The sequence below is a fragment of the Mus pahari genome, chromosome 5, assembly GCF_900095145.1.
Source record: "Mus pahari chromosome 5, PAHARI_EIJ_v1.1, whole genome shotgun sequence".
Classification (NCBI taxonomy): domain Eukaryota; kingdom Metazoa; phylum Chordata; class Mammalia; order Rodentia; family Muridae; genus Mus; species Mus pahari.
The window spans coordinates 54,164,900-54,190,363 of NC_034594.1; positions in this window are offsets into that span (position 1 = coordinate 54,164,900).

A 25,464-nucleotide genomic window follows, 5' to 3' on the forward strand; every position below is an offset into this window, starting at 1 on the left:
AGAGAGAGAGAGAGAGAGAGAGAGAGAGAGAGAGAGAGAGAGAGAGAAGCTTTTGAAATATCAACTTCTACCCCCAGTGACACAACTAGGCCAAACCTCCTAATCCTTCCCAAACAGTTCCACCAATTGTGGATGGAGCAAACATATGAGCCTCTGGGGCCATTTTCATGCAAATCAACATAGCCTATAAACTCAGAACCGTGGACAGAAACTTCTGAGAAATGAATCAAAAGAAATCCTAACTCCCTGTGTTTCTTCATCTCAGGCATTCTGTTCAAGCAATGAGAAAAGCCACCTAAACACCACAGATGTCCACTCTCTTGTCAGTCTCAGAACACATGAGCCCATGCTAGGACAGTCCCTCTGCCTGACATGAATAGTAGACACTATTAAACACTCCCTAAGATGATACTAGCTTTTAAGGCAGTCTTGTCAAATTGTTGACTTGTACAAAGCTCTGCCTTCTAAAACTTCAGTTCTTTACTTATAGAATTGACTTTTTATTTATTTATTTTTTATTTATTTATTTTTAATGGAACAAATAAATGCCTTTGCCACTCGAGGTTGGGAACTCTGTGTTTCAGAGCTGAAGACTCATATTTGCTGAGCTGGGCATCAAGTCCTGCTTCTTGTTCCCTTAAATTTTGGTTTGTCTCAGAGCACAAGGCCTTGTAATGATCTCAGGGGCAGAAAAGAAAAATGCTTACATTTCTTACCCTTCTGTCCATATCTTTGGGTCTTCAGCTCAAAGGGAGAATGAGTTAGAATAAAGCTGGTGTGTTTGGTGCCTTTTCCTCATCATAATTTCATTCGCTATGAAACATTGAATATACATGAAGGGTTTCTCTCGGTGGCATCCCATGTTGATGAGCAGGTACAGCCTTCTCACTGTTTATGGCCTGCATGCTTCGGTGCTAACGCGCTCCCCATGAACGTGGTTGGGTTTGGCTTTCCAGGCAACAGTTAAACCAGCAGGAGACCACTTGTGTGCAATTTGTTGGAATGGAATCTGCATTTTGGGATTAGATTACTTAGTAGTGTCATTTTGCATTGAGTCAACTTTGTGGGTGGTCTCCAATAAACCCCTGCTTGTACAGGGAGTGTCAGCCCTGATTATCTCCAAGCAAGCTTGTAATGACTGCACAGCTTGGTGTTTACAAGAAAAAGCCAGCTTCCCTTACTTTAATTCAGGGTATGCAGAGGCGTGGATGAACCCCCACAGAAGGAGTGGCAAAAGGCCCATTCTGGAGGCCATTCTGAGAGCTGTGTAACTCAGCTTTTTGTCTTCCCCAGGGATCAGGGCAATAGTTAACAACTATCACTTGGGGCTCACCAATTAGGGCATTTGTCTTTAACAATGCCTGAAGGAGCTGTTGCAGCTCAGAATAATAAGGACTAAGGGATTAGCTGAGGAGGACAGACCCAGACTGTGCAGTGAGCTACATGGCTGGCGTATGTACGTGTGGGCGCCTGCAGCGAATACCGAGCCACGATGTGGGATCGCAGCTGAGGCAGTCTCCTCAGCCAGTGGTGAGCTGACCCCACAGTCTGTCTTTGGTAATGTCTAGAGACAGTTTTGGTTGTCACACTTAGGGACTGCTACAGCACCTAATGGGTAAAGGGCAGGGCTGCTTGAGGCCATGTGCAGTGTGTGGTCTCCCTCCCATCTCTTAGAATTAGAAGTGATGGGGACTAAAACACCAGTAGAGTTGAGGCAGAGAGACCCCGTTTCAGGTACTGGGGAGCCTTGAAACCACTCTCCCGCTTCCAACATCTCTGGTCCACTCTCATTCTTTCTGTATCCCTGATTGGCTGGAACCTTCACGGCCCCCAAATATTACAGTCTCACACTAGAAATGGCAGTGTTCAGTTGAAGTTGGTCAGATGTGTACTAAATCCCAGCCTCGGGCCTTTAGTAGGCGGTGACATCGAGGTAATTATTATTTTTTGAGACAGAGTCTCATTCTGTAGTCCAAAGCTGCCCTAGAATCCACTATATAGCCCAGGCTTGCCTTAAACATCACATCACAGCAATCAGGTTGCATTAGCATCCCAAGAGCTAGGATTACACATGGAAGCAAGGCCAAATGTCTGGCTGGAGCAAGTCACTTAGGCCGGCTCAGCTTCAGTCAAACCATTTCCCATTAAATTTTAATTTCTTTATCGTGTGTGTGTGTGTGTGTGTGTGTGTGTGAGTGTGAGAGCGTGCGCGCATGCATGTACATGTTTGTATGTGCATATGTGGGTGTGATGTCTTGGCACTTGTACAAGTAGAGGCCAGATATTGGGTCAATTCTGCATTTAATAACACTTTGTTCTATGATTGCCTAGACTGGTGAGGTATCCCCAGAAATTCTATCTCTGCTCTTGCACACTTACCTCAAGAGGGTGTGGTGGGGGTGGGGGCTACAGGTATGCCCAGCTTTTAATATATGCGTGAGGGTCTGATGTCAGATCCTCTTCTCTCTCTCTCTCTCTCTCTCTCTCTCTCTCTCTCTCTCTCTCTGTCCCTCCCTCCCTCCCTTCCTTCCTTCCTTCCCTTCCTTTCTCCCTCTCTCTTTCCTGACTTCTCTCTTTCTTGAGTGATAGAACACTTAGTAAAAAGAAAAGTAAATAGAAAACAAAACAAAACTAAAACTAACCAAACCTGAATCAGCCATGTCTTTATTCTCTGGCAGCTCCATTGTTAACAGTTAACCCCCCACCCCACCCCACCCCCTGCATTTCCAGCTCTTCCCCTCCCTTCCTCTCCCCTCCCTTCCTCTCCCCCTCCGCCCACGTGTGCACACTGCTCAGTGCCAGCTTGTTAGACCTTGTGATGTATTTGGAACATCCCTTCATGTCAATAAATATAGATCCACCTTGCCTACATCATCACTCTACTAAGCTACCCACTGGCTTACAGCCTCGCGGAGGTGGAATGTAGTGCTCCCAGAGGTGGAGTGTAGTGCTCCCAGAGGTGGAGTGTAGTGCTACCATTCCTTAAAGCCTTGAGCATGTGGGGCATCAGGGTTAGTACAGTAGAGTTGCATGGAGCTTGTCACAGTTGTGGGAAGTGAGTCCTTTCTGTGTCCACCTGGCAGTGTACGAACACACCCATATGGTTGATCCATGGGGTAAGTTTTCTTCTAGAAACATGTTCTTTGTACCCACTCTCAGGAACTTCCTGCTCCCGGCGTGGGGTGCATGGTAGAGTCAGTCTTCATTTTTCATGATGCTGCTCAATATATAACAGCTTTTCACTCGCGCTGAAGTACCATACAGGCTCAAATCCCAATCACGCTGGTGATCCCTTACCCAAGCCCCGGCTTCCGCATCTCTGAGAGGGCAATTCAGCTTCATTGCGTAGTTGTTCTCAGAACAGGAGGAAGGCTGTGCTAGGTGCATAAGGTCTGGTGGATGGCAACCACCCCATGTGTCTTAACCCACATTCAGTGAGAACAAACGTCCTATAAGCTGTGCACATACGAGAAGCCTTTCCCCTGGTAGAAGTCTAGGCTAATGGGCAAGCATTTTCTCCCACCATCGTGTGTCCTTGTCCTAGAACAGCTAGAGTTTGAAAAAAATCTCTACTTTTCTGCTTTTCTGAGTCTTTCTAAAAATCTCTACTTTTCTGCTTTTCTGAGTCTTTCTTTTGTTTGATACAGTGGTGGGGGTGGAGGTGGGGGTGGGTCTCACTATTTGTCCAGATGTGCCTGGGATTAACTGATCCTCCTCCCTCAGCCTCCCCACATGCTAGGACTGCACCAAGATCTTCAGAGACTTTTCTAAGCGGGGAGAGGTTGCCCGCAGTCCTTGGCTCATGGCTTCATAGTCCTTGGCTCATGGCTTCACAGTCCTTGGCTCATGGCTTCACAGTCCTTGGCTCATGGCTTCACAGTCCTTGGCTCATGGCTTCACAGTCCTTGGCTCATGGCTTCACAGCACTCTGACTTAGGTTTTGGTTGTCAGAACTTCTGCTCCGAACCTTCTGCCTTACACTGTGGCTATGTTGGGTCACCTCCTCGTTTCTCTGTCCCCGCATCTGCCAGTTCCCCTTTGCTACGGAGTTGGCCTAGCCACAGGTTCTGGGGCTTAGGAAGTGGACGTCTTTTGGAGGCTGCTGCATGACAGGCACCTGCTGCTTTGCTGATTGGCTTCTCTGAGACTCAGATGTTGCTGGGAGACCAGGTGGGTTCCCCTGACAGGTGTGTTGCACCCCTGAACAAGCAGGGGTCACTCACTGATCACTCATCATGGTGGAACTTTCCTCAGCCTTGGGAGATAAAGGATGGATGCTTGTTCTGGATGAAGTGTCCCATCCACATGAGACCTGTGCTGTAGGCAGCTGGTGGGCACAGGAGCACGCTGTCTATGAGAATGGCCAGATGCTCAGAGGCTGGGCTACCCCGACCCCTTTGCTTTTCTCCTTAGTCCTGTTAGTCTACAGGACTGGTTCTAAATCCAGAGGTCAGGCAGCATGTGGTACCCACTCACTTCATCGACCGACCTCCAGAAGCAGACACTGTGAGGAAGGGGTACATACAGGTGGCCTCCAGCTACAAGCAAAACCTCAAGGTCCTCTGGGCTGGGCTGGGGGCATGTGATCAGGTGTCTCCCAGCTTATGTTCTGCTACCTGTCATGTAGTCTCTCACTAGTGCCAACCAAGATTCCTTTTCTCTGGATGGGAGAAGCATCTCCCTTTTACGTTCTCCACAGTGACTCATTCTAAGTACCACATACTCTCTCTCCTCAGGATGAGATGAGGGCAGCCAAGTTCTTCCATGAAATATGGAGTCGTACATGCTCAACCTGTCTCCCCTACAGGATACACCCCAATAGACATTATTCCTTACCGTATCCACCCCAGACTCCCTTTCATCTGCCTTCATATGTTCAGAGTAACCTCTGGATCCCACCATCATTTGCTTGATTCACTGGACCTCTCTGGGAAGATTCATCCTTGGCTGAGGCTCAAACAGAGAACTGTGCCCCTCACTGTCACTGGGCCTCTAGATGTGGGCGCTGTGAGAGAAGAGTGCATACACGTATCTTCCAAAGGGAAGCAGGGTGGTCGTCTCACGAGATCGGAAGACTCCCCAGGTCAGCCTTCTCAACCTACCCACCTTTGCTGTCAGTCAGCATTCTGGGATGTGAGCTTGGGCAATTGGGTCCCATTTGGTATCCATCATGCTTGTCCCTCTTGGGAATGACTTAGTTCCTTCCAGTACCCAGAAGAACTTGGTATTTTCTTGTTTTCCTGATGCAATGACCCTCAAGACCCACCCTTTACATTAGAGCCATCTGTGGCCTGAATGCAACCCTCTGCAGATTTGTGTGCTGAAGTTCTAACCCTCAAGGTGATGTCTTAAAAAGCAGAGTCTTGGGGAGATAATAAGGCTCATGAGGGTGGAGCCTCATAACTGTCCCATATAAGAGACCTGGAGAGCTTCCTCGTCTCTCTCACTATGTGAGGACACACCAAGAAGCTACCATCAGTGAGCCAGAAAGTGAGCCTTGATGTGAATCTGTAGGTCAGAACTCTGAAACATTCTGGTGTTTATAGGTTGCCTAATTTGTGGTACCTTTGCAAGAACACCCTGAGTAGCTCAAGAACCCCAAACCATTAGTGCCCGAAAATTTGTCTCTCCCATGCAGGTCCAGTTGGTTATTCCCATGTGACACTCAGTTTTTTAAGTCGCAAAGCTCAAGTTGCATTTGGGGAAACATCAGGTTGCCTGTTCCTGTCCCTTTAGAGAGCTGCCACTTCCTGCCCTGCAGGTGAACGGGATGCTTGCCTGCCCCCTTCAGTTTCTGCTCCGTCCTCCAGCTGACTCTTTAAAATTTTAGCTTCTGAAGATTTGGTTAGCGTTACAGAAGCATCAGCCTGATATAGAGCAACCCACCCGTGTCGCCAGTCATCCCCAGCAAATTAAACTATTTTTTCCATGTTCCTTCCCAGTTCTTACCCTTGTGAACGTATAATTTGAGGGGTTGTAATCATAGTATAGCTATCATTTTGTGTTCTGCATTTTCCACTTAACATTAATTATATCATAAGCATTTTCCCACACTGTTGTAAAGTCATCATAATTATCATTTTTAATGACTGTATGAGAATTCAAGAGGGGAGTGCGCTACTTAACCCTTATCTTGTCCTGGGCTTTTGGGGACTCCTTTGTTCTGTTTTCTCCTTTGGGATTACCCGTGACGTCATGCCCATCTGCTTTTTTTGGGTGAATGAGGGGAGGCAAGCAGTGACATGGGGGTGGGTGGAGGAGGAGGGGAAGATGGCCATGGAAGGGGTAGCAAGCAGAGGAAGTAAGAAAACATACTGTGGTGGGGTCTGGGGATGGTTCATCAGGACAGTGCTTGCAGTGCAACCATGAGGAGCTGAGTTCGGGTCCTTAGCACCCACATGAATATACTGGGCATGACCGTGCACAGCTGAAACCCTGACACTGGGAAGGTGGAGACAAGAGAGTCCTTGGCCTGTCACTCTATCCTCATCAGTGAGTTCCAGGTTTAGTGAGAGACCCTGTCCCATCAAATAAGGAGGAAGTGACAGGAAGGCAGATGTGTTGCTTTCTGGCTTCCCTCCAAATGTATATCTGCACATCCTCCCCGCCACACACATATGACCCACACACAAAGTAAAAGCAGTCTGTTAGGCTGAGAACCGAAGGGCCACCTGGACTCTCTCTTGGTAAGCCCCTTCATTAATGACTCTCGGGGATGACAATCCTTCACAGCGACCTTGCATTTTTAGCAGGAAGGAGGCCGCTGGAGCTGATTGGGAAAACAAATTTAACTTAATGGTCCTAAGTTCCCAGGCTGTCAGAATCAACTCTCAAAGGCTTTTCTGAATTCCACAAACACAGCTACAATTTTTGCTAATCAAATATTTAGTGCTGATTAGACTGAACAGGATCAATTGAGAGGATCTCAGCTCTTCAAGCTCCACCCGTGTCGTCAGGCTTGCCCGCACTCCAAGACACGGGGTTCTACCCTGTGCACGATCCTCTACAGAACAAGGCTTCCCTTGAGAACACAGGAGGAAACAGTAATGCCGCGTGCTAGATCCCTCTCCTGGATATTCTTAATTCCTGTTCATGTATTCAGAGGAGCCCTGCTGAAGGAAAAGAGCCTGCATTTGGCCGACCCAGTATTTTCTAAGTGGGCCTTTTGTCCTGTGGTCCTTCCATTGGTTATAGTCCCTTTGGGGAAATGAAGACAGGCTGCATAATTCCGAGAAGATGAATCATGTTCTAGTTAAAAAATGTGGGGTTTGGTGCACAGATCGGTTGATAGAACACTTGCTGTACAAGTATGAAGACCTGAGTTTGATCCCCAGCACCTGTGTGAAGAAGCCGAGCATGGTGGTGCTTGTAATCTTTCCTTGAGGATATGAAGGCCAGCCTAGTCTACTTGGTGACCTCCAGGCCAGTGAGAGACCCTGACCTTAACAAACAAGGTGGATGGTGCCAAGGGAATGACATATGACATGGCCTCTGGCCTACACACACACACACACACACACACACACACACACACACACACATACACACAAACACACACAAATGTTATAGAGATTGACAAGTAAAGGAAGCATCTACAAAGCAGAGGATGGACACAGTGTCCACAGGACAGTGGGTAGCCCTTGTTTCTTCAATCCTGGGGGTAACGCATAGGGTCCTGGGACCTCCAAGAGTAATGTTAGGATGTGGCAAGATACGTGCTGAGCCTTGCTATTGGATGCAGGTCTGTGGAGGACACAGGAGTCACAGCTATCTACCACTTCTGAAGATCTTCCCTTCTGCTATGGCAGGCAGAACTTTGGTCCCCATGATCTCTGGCCCTAGCTTCATGCCCTTGGGTATTGTGGTATGTGATGAAATGGAATTTGCAGGTAGGAGTTAGGTGGCGCTTATCATACGGAGACAGTCGTATTACCTGGTGTGGACTCCATGTAACCACATGAGACCTTGACAGTGGAAGCCTGTGCTGGAAGGTTTTATATCAACTTGACACAAACTGGGTTCATCTGAGAGGAGGAAACTCCGATTGAGAAAATGCCTCCGTAGGACTGGGTAGTGATTGATGGGGGAGGGCCCAGTCTGTTGCAGGTGGTGCCATCCCTGGGCTTGTGGGCTTAGATTCTGAGAGAGCAGGCTGAGCAAGCCATGGGGAGCAAGCCAGTAAGCGGCATCCTCCACGGCCTCTGCCTCAGCTCCTGCCTCCAGGTTCCTGTCCTGTTTTGAGTTCCTGTGCTTACTAGCTGCATGGATAACAGGATTGTGGGGTATTGCTGTGACAACCTGGCCATGCTGTTTGGGGGAGTACAGTGGAAGGACTTTGGAGCTTTGTGCAGAATCACTTGAGTGCTCAGTGTCTGGTGAGATGCTCTGTAGGAGTTTGGAAGATAACAATGTCGAGGGCAATGCAGAAGAGGCCTGGCTTGAAAAATAATTTTTAAATCTGCTTTTTCTTCCGGCCTCTTAGCTCCCACCAAATAATGACTCTAAGACTAATTAGTTACTATTAACTGCCCAGGCCATAAGCTTTGGCTCGCTCCCTGACTAGCCATAGTAAACTCTTCTACGTCTACCACTTGGTTAGCTACCTCTCTTCAGTCCCAGCCCACTTCTTCATTCTTATTTTCTCAGCATCTCTCTGAGTTCCTCTACCTGCGGGCTCATGTCTCCTAAGTCTGTCTCTGGCCTCGTCTCTTAGCTCATCTCCCAAGGCTCTCTTCTATTGCTTACTATTTCCCAGAATCCTCTCTCTTCCTGCCAATGTCCCACCTCCTATTTCCTGTCTCAGCTCATAGGCCATTGGCTATTTTATTGACTGGTGGTGCTTATAAGAGATTCTCTCTACACTGGCTTGCCATGTTCCAGAGCGAAGTGTAAAGATGCGATTGGGGCCACTTGTTGTTTTAAGTTAAGATCCTGTGGTTAGGTTGTGAACTGTGGTTAACAAGAAAGCAGAAGTACTAAAGAGAAACTTTAGATTTGCTGGATTGCTTGATGTTAGCCAGCGAAGCTGGGAATTTAGTAGTGATTATGGAGCGAGCCTTTACTCCCAGCACTTGGAAGGCAGAGGGAATCAGATCTCTGAGTTCAAGGCCAGCCTGGTGTATAGAGCTAGTTCCAGGATACACAGAGAAACTCTATTTCAAAAAAAGAAAAGAGATCACCCCACCCCCCACCCCAAAGCAAGCAAGCAAACGAAGAGGCCAACATCATTGAGGTGAAACCTTCTGGGAAGTGTTTCCCGAGGGCACACAAAAGCTGTGTTCCAGAGGTGGCCAAGGTTGTACTATGTGCTGGCAGCTCAACTTGGTAGTCTAAAGGTCACCCAGGTGGTCCTGGTTTTGAAGGCATGAAGGAGCCATGGAGAACAGCTGAGGCTTGTCACTGTGCTGGAGTCCCCAAAGAGAGCCCAGGAGAGGCTATCGGTGAAAGTATAGCCCAGTTGCAGCAAGGGACCCCAGCACTTTTGGAGATGCCAGTACCATAGGATGATCACCAAGAACAGAAGCAGCAGTGGTGTGGAAGCATCCGGAGGCAAGCTGTGTGTGCTGTAGAGGGCCAGACTGGAGAAGTGACCCAAGCCCTTTGGAGGAACCCAGAAAACTGTGAGTGGATACCAGACATTGGACATTGACTTATTTACAGTTTGGGAGTTTGGTTTTGCTTTGATTTGATTATAACTATGCCTTGGTTCTTTCCTTTTGAAGTAAGAAAGTATTTAATTTATTTATTTTACAGGAACTCATAGTTTGAGAGACTTTGAAATTTTTTTTTACTTTGAATTTTTTTAAAAAAAAGCTGTATTTATTTATAATTTTATGCATATGAGTGTTCTATTTATTTTATGTATATGAGTGTTCTATCTGCACGTACACCTGCATGCCAGAAGAGGGCATCAGATCACATTATAGATGGTTGTGAGCCACCATGTGGTTGCTGGGAATTGAACTGAGGACCTCTGGGAAGGCAGTCAGTGCTCTTAACCACTGAGCCATCTCTCCAGCTCTGAGACTTTGAATCTTAAAAGACTTTGGATTTGAAAAGAGTTTGGCTATTTTAAAGAGACTAAACATTTCGTGTTTGGATTTTTAAGGTTTTTCTTTGTTTGTATTTTTAATGTGAGATCTCGGGGATGAACTTTCGAGAAAGGAAAGGTTGTGGCTTAACAGTGATGTATGCGTGTGTCAAGGTGACAAGGGGTCAGTCGTGCTGGATGGTTTTATGTCAACCCGACACAGACTGGGCTCATCTGAGAGGTGGGGACCTCAGGTAAGAAAATGTCTCTATAAGATCCTGTTGTAGGCAAGCCTGTAAGACATTTTCTTAATTAGTGCTTGATGTGGGGAGGCTCCAACCCATTGTGGAATGAATGTGGATGGCTTGTAGAAGCTGACAAGGACTAGCCAGTAGCCTACAGGAAAACCATCCTCGGGTGTACAACTTCACAGAACTGACTCCTGTGTTTGAGTGACCTGGGAAGTGGCTGGGTCAGCCAGTACCTTGTTTCTGACCTTGTGAGACCCTAAGCAGAGAACCCGCTGAGCCCATTGGACTTCTGACTTACAGATCTGTGAGATAATAGGTGAGTGGTGTTGGAAGCCAGTCGGTTGAGAGTAAGTTGCTACGGCAACCATGGAGCATGAACACATGCTCCCACCTGTGCGAGACCTGCCATTCTCACGTGTTTGCAAGAACCAAGGCTCATTGCAAGGGGCTCTGAGACATGCAGTGTGTGGGTTCTAGCTCCTCTAAAACTCAGCACAGAGGGCTGGAAGGGAAGGCTAATGGCTCCTGCTGAGCACTTGGCACCGTGCCTACTAGCATTTGGTGGGGTGGGCATTAGAATAACTCTGCTGGGGTGCTGACTGTGGTATAGCAGAATTGGAGCTTTAAAACAGGGTCTTGGGAGTCTCCCATGAGTGTAAAATGAATTGTTGTTGTTATTATTATTACTGTGTATATGTTAATGATGGAAATTAATACAGTGGCAGTTATTACTTAACCAGCTGGTTCCCCAAATAAGCACACAGAGACCTTTTAATATTTCAGAGATTAGGTCTTAGCTGGCTAGACTCCTCAACTAGCTCATCTAAGTTAATCCGACCACCCAGTCCCATCCAGTCATGTGGGTAGCTATACCTTCCAGGTCTGTAGTCACATCCAGAATCTCCCCTCATGTCTTCTGGTGAAAAAGGCCTTCCTGTTTCTTCCCGGAGTTCCTTTCTCCCTCCCAGGAAGTCCTGCCTTCCTCTCTCTACTGCCCAATCACAGGCTTTAGCCTTTTATTGACCAAGTAACTTGGGGACCCATGTTTGCACAGCAAAAGCCGGTGTACGTGAGAATTTGCTCATCTTGGGGCAACCAGATCTTGAGGTACATAATTTAGTATTTGAACACATAGCATCACCAGACCAACCCCAACACATTAGTAATGATGGTACACTCACGCCAACCTGTGAGACTGACTAGGAGCACAGTGGGGTGTTCTGGAAAGAGCTCTCTAGACTGGAGGTTAGTTTTCAGCTGTCAGGTTCTTAACCAGTGGTCCCACGTTGCCCATGCTGCAAGTTCTCTTAAAGGGTTACTGTTGGAGACCCCCTTTCTCTCTTTGTGTGTGTGTGTGTGCATTTGTTTTTTGTTTTGGCATGAACGTGTGTATATATGAATGTGTTAGCCAGGAAACAACTTTGGACGTCACTCCTAAGGGACTGTCCAGCTTTTAAAAACCAGAGTTTCTCTTTGGACTGGAACTGATCAAGTAGACTATGCTTGCTGGGCAGTTAACTCCATGTCGGTTTCTGCCTTCCAGTGCTGGTGTGAGCACACAGCACCACGTTCAGCACTTTAAGCCATAGGTTCTGGGCTGGAGAGATGGCTCAACAGTTAAGAGCACTGACTACTCTTCCAGAGGTCCTGAGTTTAATTCCTAGCAACCACATGGCGGTTCACAACCATCTGTAATGGGATCTGATGCCCTCTTCTGGTGTGTGTCTGAAGACAGCTACAGTGTCCTCATATAAATAAAAATAAATAAATCTTTAAAAAAAAAAAACCCAAAACTCCACAGGTTCTGGAGCTCTAACTCAGATCCTTGCTGCTGACTGAAGTATTTCCCCAGCCCAAGAATAATTTTACACATTTGAATGGTTGTCCATGCCATTTATGTGATTGTAACCATTTCAGTGACTAGTGTGATGGATGAAAATGTTGCCAAGGGAAATTTCAGACTCTTATTTCACCAGTTTGGGAGATATGGTCTCAAATGGGTCCGGGGGCTTCTAATACATTTTGGCAGAAGGTTACTTTTCCTGGATAGAATATTCTATGTCAACCCTGTCCTGGGAGTGTAAAATGAATTATTATTATTATTGTTATTAATATATTAATGCTGGAAATTAATACAGCAGCAGTTATTCCTTAACCAGCTGGTTCCCTCAAGTAATCACAGGGACCTTTTAATATTTCAAAGCTGTGGGAGCAAATTAGAGCAACAAAGCAGATACTTCTGGCTTCAAGGAGCTTCTAATCTGGCGGAGAAAGGAGGCTGACAGCCAGGGCTAGGATGGGAGTGAATGGAACTATCTCTTGAATTCTCTCTCAGGTTTGTGTCAGCTTCCTAATACTGCTGTCGCTGGGGGTTACGTGAAGGAGGTCTTCCCTTCGATCTCTGTAGATCACAGAGAGGCACAGACCTTTGAGCAGCAGCGTTTCAGAGCTGGGCTTTATGGCTTTTGTATTTTCTCTTGGCTGTTCCTGGGGAAGTGCTCACTGAAGCTGTGAGCATCTTTTGTGACAGTTTCCCATGGGGTGTACATGTACCTTGCCACCCACCCTGAGAAGGTTGTTATTTATCTATCTACTTGGCATTTGAAAGTAAAACAAAGCACTCCGCGCCATTAACGGAACGCTAGGCTTTTCAGTTTGCTGGTACCCGTGACAGGTTCACTGATGCTGTCCCAGGCTGCCCGCCCCTTTTCAAACTGCAACTTTTAAGCTCGTTCCTCTTTGGTGGATTAATTCCTGATGCTCCCCTTTGACACTCTCTTTACTTGCACTGACAGAGCACAATGCTGCCAGGTTCCTTCTGTCCCCCCCTAGGTCGGAGCTGATGCCCTAATCCTCTCCCTGCTCCAGGACCGGGTACATCTGGGCAAACCTTCAGTATGCACCCGGTGGTGCAGGCCTGGCAGACCCAGCTTTAAGCCTCTTTGATGTTATAACTGCCTCGTGTTCCCAGTGCTCAGTGTTTCTTTTCTTTTCCCAAGAGACTGCTTTGGGAAACTTTTTTACAAGGGGCATGGAACAAATTTTGCTTCACTGGTCATAGGGTAGAAGAGGGTCATCTAGGATGGTATGGAAGCACCAAACCAAGGGGAGCTGCCAGAGAATGAGTTCTGATTTCAGCACTGCTTATTTTATTTTTGTGTGTGGTATGTGTGTGTGTGTGTGTGTGTGTGTGTGTGTGTGTGTGTAGTATATGTATATGTCTGGGCTGACAAGAATAGGATGATGTTGGAGCCTGGTCTATCAGTCTTCTATTCTCTGGAGGCAGAGTATCTCACAGAGCCTGGAATTTGTCATGCTTGGCTAAGCTGGCTGACTAGCAAGGCCAGAGATCTTCCTGTTTCTGCCCTGCCCCCTGCCCCGCCCCGACTCTGCACTGGGTGTGTAGGTATGCCTGTGGGCCACTACTGACTTTCTGTGTGGATGCTGAGGTTCTGATCTCAGGTCCCTCTCCTTGCGCTGCAAGTGCCCCCCTACTCAGTGAACCCTCCAGTGCTTACTTAGCTCAACGTTTCTTTGAGCAAGCCTCTTTATTCCTCTGAGACTTGGTTTTCTCATCTGTGAAGTGGGAAGAAACATGACTTAGCGGGATTGTTAAGATCGAGGTAAATAACACACACTAAGTGATTAGCCTGGTGCGTGGTTTGTAATTAAGTGCTTGCTACAAACTAGCTGCTGCCATCGTCTTCATCAGGGTGGTCCTTATTCCTGTCATTGCTGCCATCACCATTATTAGCCTCAGCACCAAGATTGCTCACTTATTAAGCGTTCCCTGTGACAGGGTCTCACTATGTTGTTCAGAATAGCCTCGAACTTCTGAAATCAAGCAGTCCTCCTGCCTCAGCTTCCCAAATAGCTAGGACCACATACATGCCCATGCTATTGTGCTGAGCCACCAATGCCACCATTAGGTCATTGTCCTCATCCCAGCCTGTACCACTGTCGCCATCTGCATCCTCTTGCCCTTCTGGAGCATCTCTATCAGCCATCTTCCTGGAGTCTCTGTTTCCTAAGAAAGGGTCTGGGGTCTAGAACATGGGCATGTCTTGTTCTAGAGAACACATGTTTTGGGTGGTTTTCTCATGGCCACCCTTGAAAGGTAGTCCTTCTGATTCTTCTCATTTTTCGGAAAAGACTCCTCCTTTCCTGCCGACTTTAACCCTTAATCTGGAACTTTCTTTCCCTCTCACTGGAGAGTGCAAATAGAAATATATTTTGGAAAATGGAAGAATACTGATCAATGGAAGAAATCATTTTTTAATTTTTTTATTTTTTTTAACTTTTATTTCAGTGTGGAAGGAAGCCTTATAGCTAATCACAAATACTTTCCAATATTAGGTTTTCTCACCGTGCATCCAAGTGATGACTTTACCCCATCTGCCTTCCAGCCCCTCTAACTGAACAATGTCAAAGAAATCTTGCCGCCACAATAAAACCCACCCGTGTCCCCGCCCCTTCTGTCTGGTGAGAGGGGATGAAATCACAGCGTGTCAAGCAGGCTGTAAACACATGAGCTGCTCTCTCTCAGCTTTCGAGGGGCTTCTCCAGGATGACAGGGGGACAAAGGGCTGCAGTGTAAATTGCCATGCAAATTGCCACAGCGTTTTTGAACTTAAGACACCTTTGCCTGTGGCAGCTCAAAGAACGGCTCCCACTCAAGAGGAGCCCTGAAGTGCTTTCCTGGAGCTGAGTGGCACCACCTAAACGGTCTCCTTACCTGACTCCAGCCAGAGAGCTCTCGGGAACAAATGAGTAGCCGGCGAGTATGGCAACCCAGACAGAATGTGCTTTGGTAGGTGTTCCTACGCTGACCTTCAGCAGGCTCTCTCTGTAAAGTCCAGTTCATGAGGACAACTGGGGACAGCTTTAGGGTATGATAAAGTAACGTGTCTTGGAGACACTATGGCCACCATCTATGGTAGGGATGCACATGTCACATTTTCTTATGTCTCCTTCCTTCCTTACTCATTCCGTGAGGCGACAGAAGGCTCCTGTGGGAGTTTTCTTCACCTTTGAGGCAGATTCATTTGGTATGTTAGTCCTGTCCCCAAGCCTATGACCCAGTGGCATGGCATTGGAGTAGATCCTCGTGTCTAGACACATCTCTGACATTTGTGTGTGAGTTTGCCTGTATCCCATGGCCACGTCTGCAATTCTGGAGGCTCTGATAGAGCTGACAGTCACTGAGTGTTGCGTGGCCCAGAACTCTCTCTGCCTCTTTTCTCCAGAGGAAGTGACTCCATAGTGGCACATTCCTGTCAGGGGCACACAGAGGAGCCTGGAAGTAAGTGGGGGACATTTCCTTAGCTCTAAGGAGCAAGTAGATATGGGCTTGGTCTTGCCAGTCCTTCCACACTAAGTTAATGTCCAGTGTGGTGTAATGACACTTCACATGCGCACACACATGTGTGCGTACATATGTGTGTGTGTGTATGGTGTGTGTGTGTGTGTATGTGTGTGTTAAAATAGACAATACCCACTGAACCCTAAAACCATGCACATGCAGGTAATACTAATTGGACTCAGTATATGCATATATACATACATACATACATACACACACACACACACACACACACATATATATATATATGTATATATATACATAATCTACATATATATGAGAGGTGGGTGGGAGGAGGGACATGGGAGAAATTGGGACAGGGAGAGGAGAGGGTGTAGTTACAATGTACTCATGTATGAAATTCTCAAGAATAAAACATAATTCCCTAAAATATACAGCACTCATATTTACTATTTATTGACTTTATGAGTTTTGGGCACTATACTCATGGTGTATATATTTTCACCTCAATGCTGACCACAAAGATTTAGTGCTATCTATTTTTATCTAATCTACCTTTTATTTGTTTTGATTTTTAAAAGGAACTGATTGGTGCGATTTTTTGATGCTAGAAAGTCTGAAATCTTCCTGACATGCTGGGCTGGAGATTCGGGGGAGAACCTGATGCTTCAGGCTGAGCAGGAATGCTACCTCCAGGTAGACTTCTTTCTTGGGAGATTTTAAAATTTTATTTGAAATTATGCATGTCTATGTGTGGCCATGTGCAGATTAGTGCAATACCCAAAGAGGCCAGAAGAGCGCAGCAGATCTGAAATCCGAGTTATAGATGGTTATGAGCCGCCATGTGAGCACTGGGAACTGAACCCAGGTCCTCTGGAATATCAGGCAGTGCTCTAAACCATGGAGTCACTTCTCCAGTCCCTGGAATGTTGATTCTTTATTTTTAAAATCTTCGATTAATGGGGCTGCAGAGGGGGGTTCAGTGAGCTGAGCACTTGCTACACAAATGTGAAGAGTGGAGATCAGCTCTGCAGAATCCATGTAAATGATTAGTAGGTATGGCAGGAATCACAGTGTTGGGGGAAGAGAGAGGGGAACCCAGAGCAAGGTGACTGGCTGGGGTACTCAATTAGCGAGCTCTGGGTTCAAGTGAGAGACCCTGCCTCAGTGTGTAAGGTGGATTATAATGAGGAAGACATCTGAGGCTAACCTGATCTCTACATGTATGCATGCACACATGTGCACACACACAGGCAAACATGAATCCACACATGCATGCATACTACATATATGTATGTACAATATATGCAAATACAATGCAAAATATCTTGAACTTATAAGAGCGGTATTTATCACATTTTGGAGGATAGCCATCATCTTTCAAAGCCCACTGAGGTAAGTGCTAATTGATTTAAAAATACCTTCATGGTGATATTTTTGACCTGTTTGACCAAGTATCTGGAGGCCGTGGCCCAGCCAAATTGATACATAAGTTCATTGTTTCCTCTGTACAAGTGAAGAAAACGAGTCTCATAGAGACGGATTGAATAATACCTTGTTGTATCTCCACATTCTATCCCAGGACTAATATCATATGACCTTACATAACGAAAGGAATTGTGATGGTTTAACTAGGAATGCCCCCCATAGGCCATGATGATAATGGACTAAACCTCTGCAACTGCAAGCCAGCTCCAACTAAATAAATACTTTATAAGTCTCACCATGGTCATGGTGTTTCTTCATAGGAATAAAATACTAAGACTTTTTTTTTTTTTAAAAAAGAATTATTTCTTTCATTTAATGTTGTCTTGCCTGCATGCATGTATGTACATGGCTGTGTGCCTGGAATTCATAGAGGTCGGAAGAGGACATCGGCATCCCTGGATCTGGAGTTATGTGTGGTTATAAGCCATCGTCTGAGCGCTGGGAACGGAGCCAGGATTCTCTGTAAGAGGAACTGGTGTTCTTCACTTCCGAGTCACTTCTCCAGCCCCCAACACGGATTTTGTAGTGGTGATTTGTTTAAAGACCTTGAGGTAGAGAGGGGATTCTGAATTATCCAGGTGGCCCCGGGGATGCAATCAAAAGTTCCTCTGATGAAGGATGAAGAAAAGTTGGAGTCAGAGGAGAGCCAATATGGAGCCCTTTGAAGGCGAGCAAGGCGTCTGTGGCCGAGGAGATCAGGCGGTCCATGGAAGCTGGAAGAGGCTGAGAATCGTCTTCTCTCCTGGAGTTCGCAGGCTCACTCGCATCTCGCTCTCAGCCAAGCCGACTTTGGACACACTTACCTTTAGAACTTTAAGGGAATGTATTTGTGCGTTAAGCTGCCAAGTTTGTGGTAATTTGTTATAGCAGCTGTAAGAAGCTGCTAGACCTGCCCAAGGCCACATAGCGAGCGAGTGTTAGAGATGGATGTAGAGTCAGGCCGGGTTGACTCAGTGGCCTCAAACATTTCACACTCCTGTCACTATCAGTCCTGTTCGTTGATTGTTCCAAAACAATAATTCCTGAGTCTCTCTCTCCTCTCACAGTCCTCGTCTACAGCCAAACCGCCCTGCCTTGAGGGAAGCATTAGTCATCCCACGCAGAGGGACTCGGGAGGACAGGCAGAAGGTAATGAAAACAAGAGGCTTTATTTATTGAGGTCCTTCCCTGTGGCAGACACTTCATAATCTTTGCATTCGTTTGCCCAGCCTCCTTGAAGGCAAGTCACTTTGCTGTCCCTATTTTCTAGGTGAGGAAATTGAGACCAAAGAAGGGGGAGTAGATTGCCCAAGGTCACAGCTGGTCAGTCAGCCTGATGCCAACTCTTCACCATCCTCGCTTCATGACCATTTTCAGCACAGCTCAGTGGAAGCATCCGGAGGAGGAGGAGTTTGTTGATCGTCAGAAGCTGATGGCAGAGGTCCCCTGTGTCCTTACTCCCTGACTTGGAAGCAGCATGTCCACACTGGATGTTTACATGCAAGGTCCGTGGAGTGCCTGGCAGCTCCCGACACCCTCTGCTTGCCCTTCTTTCCTCTGCCTTCTCCGTCTTTCTTTTCTGCAAACCTTGGCTGTCTTCAGTATCTGCAGTGGGTAATATTCATTGTCCAGTTAGCTAAGTTTAGAATGACCTAGAAGACACACCTCTGTGTGTCCGTGAGGGGGCTCCCAGAACGGTTTACCTGAAGGAAAACTCACCTTGCTGTGGGCATGTGTTGGAGTCCCAGACAACAAGGGAAAAGGGAGGGTTAGCTGGGTATCAGACGTTCATTTGTCTCTGCTTCCTGACTATGGACGAGATGTGACTGTCTCCCACTCCTACCACCAAACCTTCATCATAAGGGATTGTATGCTCGCTCACACCAGGAACCAAAATAAACCCTTCCCTCTTTAAGTAGACTTTCCGTCAGATGTTTTGTCCTAGCACAGAGAAGTGACTATGGTATCTGTGCAGAGTCGGATCCCTTCCCCGTGTCCATTTTCCCCTGCCATGGTCTCTGCTGCCTCTTCCTTTTCACTCTGGCCACCCACAGAGGGGGTAGGGGACAGAGAGCAGGGGAGCAGTGCTCCTCCTCGTGGGATACTGACCTGCCTCCCTCAGGCTATGGTGGGTAACAAGCCCCCAGAGGCGCAGTTAGGCCAGGTGAGCTGGGCACGCAGAGGCCTGGAGATCATTTTTGGGAGTGAGTGTGCAGCCTGTAAGCTGCTGTGGGTATGGTGGATCTGAGCCGATGACTCGGTGAATCAGATTATCAATGGCACTGGGCTAAAAATACCATGTTTATTTTTGAAATAGCTTGTTTTGGCAGTTATAAATGCTCTATGAAGTCAGCTCAGAATGTGGTCTAGACATGTGAAGAATATTTCAGAGGTGCACACCATCTCCTATGCAACCCAACGTACAATTTCCAGAAGAGTCTTTGCTCTCCCGACTAATGGAGGGAAGACGGAGAGCAGATAAAACCAGTGGGTAATCGCTTCAGTGGAGGCTTACAGCCAGCGCTCTCAAGCGGAGAAGCTGACTTGGGCGTATTTCTACAATAAGTGTGCAAGGGAGTTTTCTATGCTGCCAGAGACGGCATTACCCTTGGGAAGCAGAGACCTGGAGTCAACTGCTGTCACTCCGGGCGGAATTCACAATCCTCTCCATGCCGCTGTTCCCACCACCTCCCGCTTTTTCCCATACGTCCCTTTCTCCTTTCTCCTGTCCTCTTCTCTCTCCCCCTCTCTTTCTCTTTCCCTTAACCCCCCCCCCTTTTTTTAATCCGTCCACCCTTCTGACATTAATTGAGCACCAACTGTGTGCCAGCTACTCTGGTGGCTACTGTGAGTAGAGACAAACCAACCCAGCAGTATCTGCAGCCAGCCGGTCCCGGCCCTGCGGTGGAGTTTCCGAGTCATTATGGTGATTAACAAGCAAAGAAATGAGTAATTACCAAATGCGATTTGTATTCCTAGGGCAAGGCAGAGGGACGGAGAGGAGCTGGCTGGGGGCATCTTAGATCAGACAGGATCTTGATTCTTCAGAGGGTGGCATTTTAGCTGAGGATGGAAGGGTGAAAGAGGAGCCCAACTGAGGATGGATGTGAGAACCAGCCGCAAGCGCACACCTGAGAAGAGCTGGTGAGCGGAGGGAGGAAGTGGCTTGGTACAATCACGGTGCATGCGTATGCCAGCGATGGCCGGAGGTTACTACTAGGTACCCTTTCTTCTATCACTCTCCGTTTTTTGTTTTGTTTTGTTTTGTTTTGTTTTGTTTTGTTTTGTTTTGTTTTGTTTTGAGACAGGGTTACTCCTTGGACCTAGAACTCAACAACTGGCTAAGCTCTCTGGCCAATGAGCTCCACCGGTCTTCCTGTCTCCACCCTCTAGTGCTAGCGCTGCAGAGCGAAGCCTGGCTTTTGAGCTGGATTCTTTGGGTTTGAACTCACGCCCTCATGCTTGTGTACCCAGCCCCAATGGCACGCTTTTGCTCTGGCATTGCCAGTGTGAGCTGGCTGAGGTTGCTGGTTGCACTCCTAAGACTTGTGCCCGATCTCCCCTGACCCCACACTTCATCCCCTCGGAGCTTCCTTCCTTTTTCACTGTGTTGAGAGACTTTCCCTGGATGATGACACCACTCATTTCAACTCCGTCTACCCCACCATGTGGACCCCTGCGCCCTCCATCATTGTCTTCATCTCTGAAACCCCCATATCTACTGTACCTCGTCATATGTCAGTGAGAAAGCAGATGCATATTCTGCCTGCTCCCCTGTACCTCATCAAATCTCCGTACTCACCACGAGCATCCTTATAACTCCATTGGCGGCGCCATGTTGGTCCCCATTGCTGCTGTGATGTTCTGCTCCTAGGCCTACTGGCTGCCTTGGCCATCAACGCTGTGCTCTCTCTGCCTCCTTCTCATCTCACTCTCTCCCCCTCCTTCTCCAGGAAATCAGGTACTCTCGTTCTTGTCTCTCTCCTTCCTACCCATCACCACCATCCCCACTCTGCTCAGCCCTTGGGAGGACCTGGTTCTCTGTGGCATGCCATGACTGGAGGACTGTGGACTTCGGAGTCAGATCTGGATCTGAGGTCCACTCCATCCCTGGTTACCTTAACCTTTTGTCTGCAATGGCTGGTCCATGACTGTGGAGGATTATGGGAAAAAATGGCCACACACACACACAAAAAAGTCAAAAAATGGCCTGACGTTCCTGAGGTACTTAGCAAGAAGGTGATTTTTCCATCTCAGGGGATGTTGGTGACTCCTGAACAAGCACTGAGCCAGCACACTGAGACCTGTGCCCAGGCTCAGGTGACACCTGCCCTCAGCGCCTATGCTGTTGTGGAACCTGGAGATACTAGAATACACCACCCTAAATGATTTAAAAACATTTGGCTAATGGTGGTTAGGATTTTTTAAATTACCCAAGCAGTTGTGAGTATCTTCTTGTAAAACCAAGAACAGTAAATAAAGGGAAATTTCCCTTCGGCAATTACCATTCTCCCTTTCCAACGCTGGTTTCTCTCTCAGTAGTGACAACTTTAGTTTAGACTTGAGTATAGCCTTCTGAACTTAGAAACATATAATTCTGTATTGGCACGTGTTTTTAAAGCCCCCCCCCCCGTCATAGTCTGAACAACAGACTGCAACTTGTGATTTTGTGTGACTTGTTCCTTCCGTGAGGATACGTGGAGCTATCTAGGTTTATTTAGAAGTTGATTATTTTGAGCACATTTTTTTTTTCTTTTTTTTTTTCTGGGACTAGATCTCACTGTGTGGGCCAGGCTGACCTTGAACTTACTTTGTACCCTAGGTTGTCGTTAGTCTTTTTCCTGTTTCAACCTTCCAAATTTTGGGATTACAGGTATGCACTACCATACCTGGCTCCCATTTTTTTTAAAAAAATCTTTTGGTTATAGAAAAAGTTGGAACCGCATGCGGAGGTAGACAAGGATGATATAATGAACCCTCTGTGCTAACCGCTCACCTCCAACAGACATCATCTCCTCCAGTCTGGAGTATCTGACCCCACTTATCTCTCCCCTGTATTATTTTTAAAGTAGACCTCAGGCAGGCCATTCCACCCACCAACACTTCATTATGTAAACCTGAAGGCTAATGGCTATTGAAAACATGAAACAGTACCGTGGTCACATGTAAAAATGAATAATCCTTTAATGTCGGTCTTTGTTCAGTTTAAAAATTATTTAATTTACTAGGTTCTTGTCAAGAACTTCACATTGCAGTTTGTTTCAGTTAATACTTTTTCTCCCTCCCTCCCTCCCTCCCTCCCTCCCTCCCTTCCTCGTTTGGGAAGATGTACTTTCAGCACAGGATTGTGCAGTTGGGAGGATGTCCCTCAGCATTTATTTTTCATTGTTGTGATGATGGGCGTTTAGGCTGTTTTCTAACTCTTACTGTTAGCATACACTGGAGAGATTGTGTCAGAAGCATCTTTCTATGAGCAGGCCAGCATTTCTTTCAGGCAGCTTCTAAGTGTTTGGTTTCTGACCCCACCCCCTGCCCCCTCCCCATCCCCTCCCCATCCCCCTCCAGGTCCCCACCCAACAGACCTGGCCTCTAGGTTCTCCCAGCATCCCTCAGTCCCTACCTGGCACATCCTGCCCCAACCCTGAACTTTCCATCCCAGAGGTTCTTTCCTATATAATCTAGACATTTTGGTCTCTATTCTTTCTGTTCTCTCTGTGTGCAGGATCTTTCTCTCTTTCTTCCCCCACCCCCATGGTGACTCCCTGGCCCTGGTCCTTGGGGCTAGTGAACTTGCCTGGTAGCGGCTTCCCAATAAACCCCTATTTAATACCATCTAATCTGGCTTGAATTGGCCCATTTCACCAGCAGAGAAATAACCTATCACCAAGAAGTGGATGTACAAAGTTAAAAGTTGTATTGATTATTTTCGGTTGAACTCTATATAATGATTATAGGTCAAAGATTGTTGAATTTTGTATGGTTCAACTCAATGCATTTAAAAAAATTATTTGTTTGTTTGTCTATTTATTTATTTAATGTATATGAGTACATTGTAACTGTCTTCAGACACACCAGAAGAGGGCATCAGATCCCATCACAGATGGTTGTGAGCCACCATGTGGTTGCTGGGAATTGAACTCAGGACCTCTGGAAGAGCAGTCAGTGCTCTTAACCTCAAAGCCATCTCTCCAGCCCTCAATGCATTTTTAATTGGGTGTTTTCAGTCATATGAATTTGTCTTTTTCCCAACAGTGTCTAAAAGTGCCCATTGCCTGACCTCTATATCCACTGTTCAGAAGATCAGCATTTTAAATGTTTTCTCTGCAAAGGCAAGGAATGGCTTTCCTGTGTTTGTCATGGAGTCTCTAAAGCCATGTACCATTTGCAGCTCGAAGGTTCTGCTCCCAGTGGAAACTAGACCCCTTGGGTACGCTCACTTAAAAGAGTCAGTACTTCTGCAGTTGTCCTCAGGTGAGTGAGTGCAGCACCAGGTGGGAAGAGCTTTGGGCTGAGACAGGACTGGCTCCATTCTCACGAAGATTCTTCCCTGGAGTGAGATCTGACTCAAGGCAGCCTCACACCTGGCTCAACAGGAACCCATTCAGCTGAATCCAGTAGCCTCATGGCGACCTGTGGTAGATCCCGCTTCACCTGGCTTGGCTAGAAGAGAAAGATGATGGGGATTGGATGCTTAGAAAGATTCCTGGAAATTGCAGTGGTGAATTCCTGTCATACTCTATACTCTAGCTTTGCTCACTCAAGATCTGCCTCCCTGCTGAAGGTCTGTGGGATGATGCTTGGGAAGTGGCAGAAGAGCAAGAATTCAACATCACTTGTGGCTACATAGTGAGTTTAAGGCCAACCTGATTCACATGAGACCCTATTTCTCCAACTCCAACCATATGTGTGTGTGTGTGTGTGTGTGTGTGTGTGTGTGTGTGTGTGTGTATGTATAAAACTTTGCCTGGGATGCAGAATAGGAGTTCCCCTCAGAAATGTCAGCTAGCATTTACCTACATACAAGAACACTTGGTGAAAGTCTCCAGGGTTATCTATATGGACCAGAGAACTGGATATTGCATTAGAAGGGTAAGGGGTATGGTCTCTCTTCTCTGTGTTCTTCTTGTCTTTCTCAAACACTGGTGCTGTGACACTTCTGGTACAAGAAAGAGAAGTTGAGGTAGACTCCAGCTTCAGCATCCCAAGATGTTTCTCCAGCATCCTGAGATGTTTTTCCAGCATCCTGAGATGTTTCTCCAGCATCCTGAGATGTTTCTCCAGCATCCCGAGATGTTTCTCCAGCATCCTGAGTGCATCCCAGTAAACCCACTCCTGTGCCACTGCCCGGGAAATCCAAAGGCTCATGACACAGCTGGACAACTTGGGATGTGCACAGGCAGAGTCCACAGTGACCAACAGGCAGAGTATGGTGGCTCTGTCTACTATCAGTGGTACCCACTGTTATGAAATAATCACACACCTTACCTACCATGTTGGCTGCTCACAGAAATGCTTGGACAGTCTACTTGGCTTGAATCCTTACATGATGGTCTCCAGGCTAAGATTTAGGTACCACCCTGAGGCTCTAGTGAGAAATAGACACCTGTTACCTTGAATTTTAGCAAAGATCAACAGGTGTATCATACCATACCTGGTGGTTTACCTGGAAGTTTCAAGCTATGGAGAGAGTCAGGCTGAGCATCCAACATTGGGCAAAGGGGTGTAGGGAACATGGCGTGTGTAAACAGTGGAAAACTGTTCTGCCTTAAAAAATGAAAGAACTGTCATATGCATCCATGTGGAGCTCAAGTGAAATAAACCAGACACAGGAGGACAAATATCACGTGTTCTCACTTGTATGTGGAATCTAAAACAGTTGAACTCAGAGGCACAGGGAGCAGAAGGTGTGGGACTGGAGGTGGGAAGGAGAGAGCTGATGTCAAAGGCTAGGAATCCTTAGAGATAGGTTTTATTTTGAGTTGGATTCCACAGATGGGCAAATACAGTTTGCTAGATCATCGTACCTTTCAGAACTGCTAGTTGAGTAAATCTCAACCATTACTTATCATAAGATGTAATAAGTACTTGAAATGATAGATACTTAATTATCAATTTAATTATTGCACATCATATTCCTGTTTTGTGACACTTTATGTCATATATATATATATATATATATAATTGTAATTTGTCATTTTATAATAAAAATAAAAAATCGGAGGTGGAGACACCTGGGGAACTGAGGCAGGAGGATTGTGAGTTTAATGTTCATTTGGCTGACATACAAGACCCTATCTCAAAAGTATATTTATAAACACACACACACACACACACACACACACACACACACACACACACACACAAGTACACGCATGAGCCATGGTGGTGGTGGG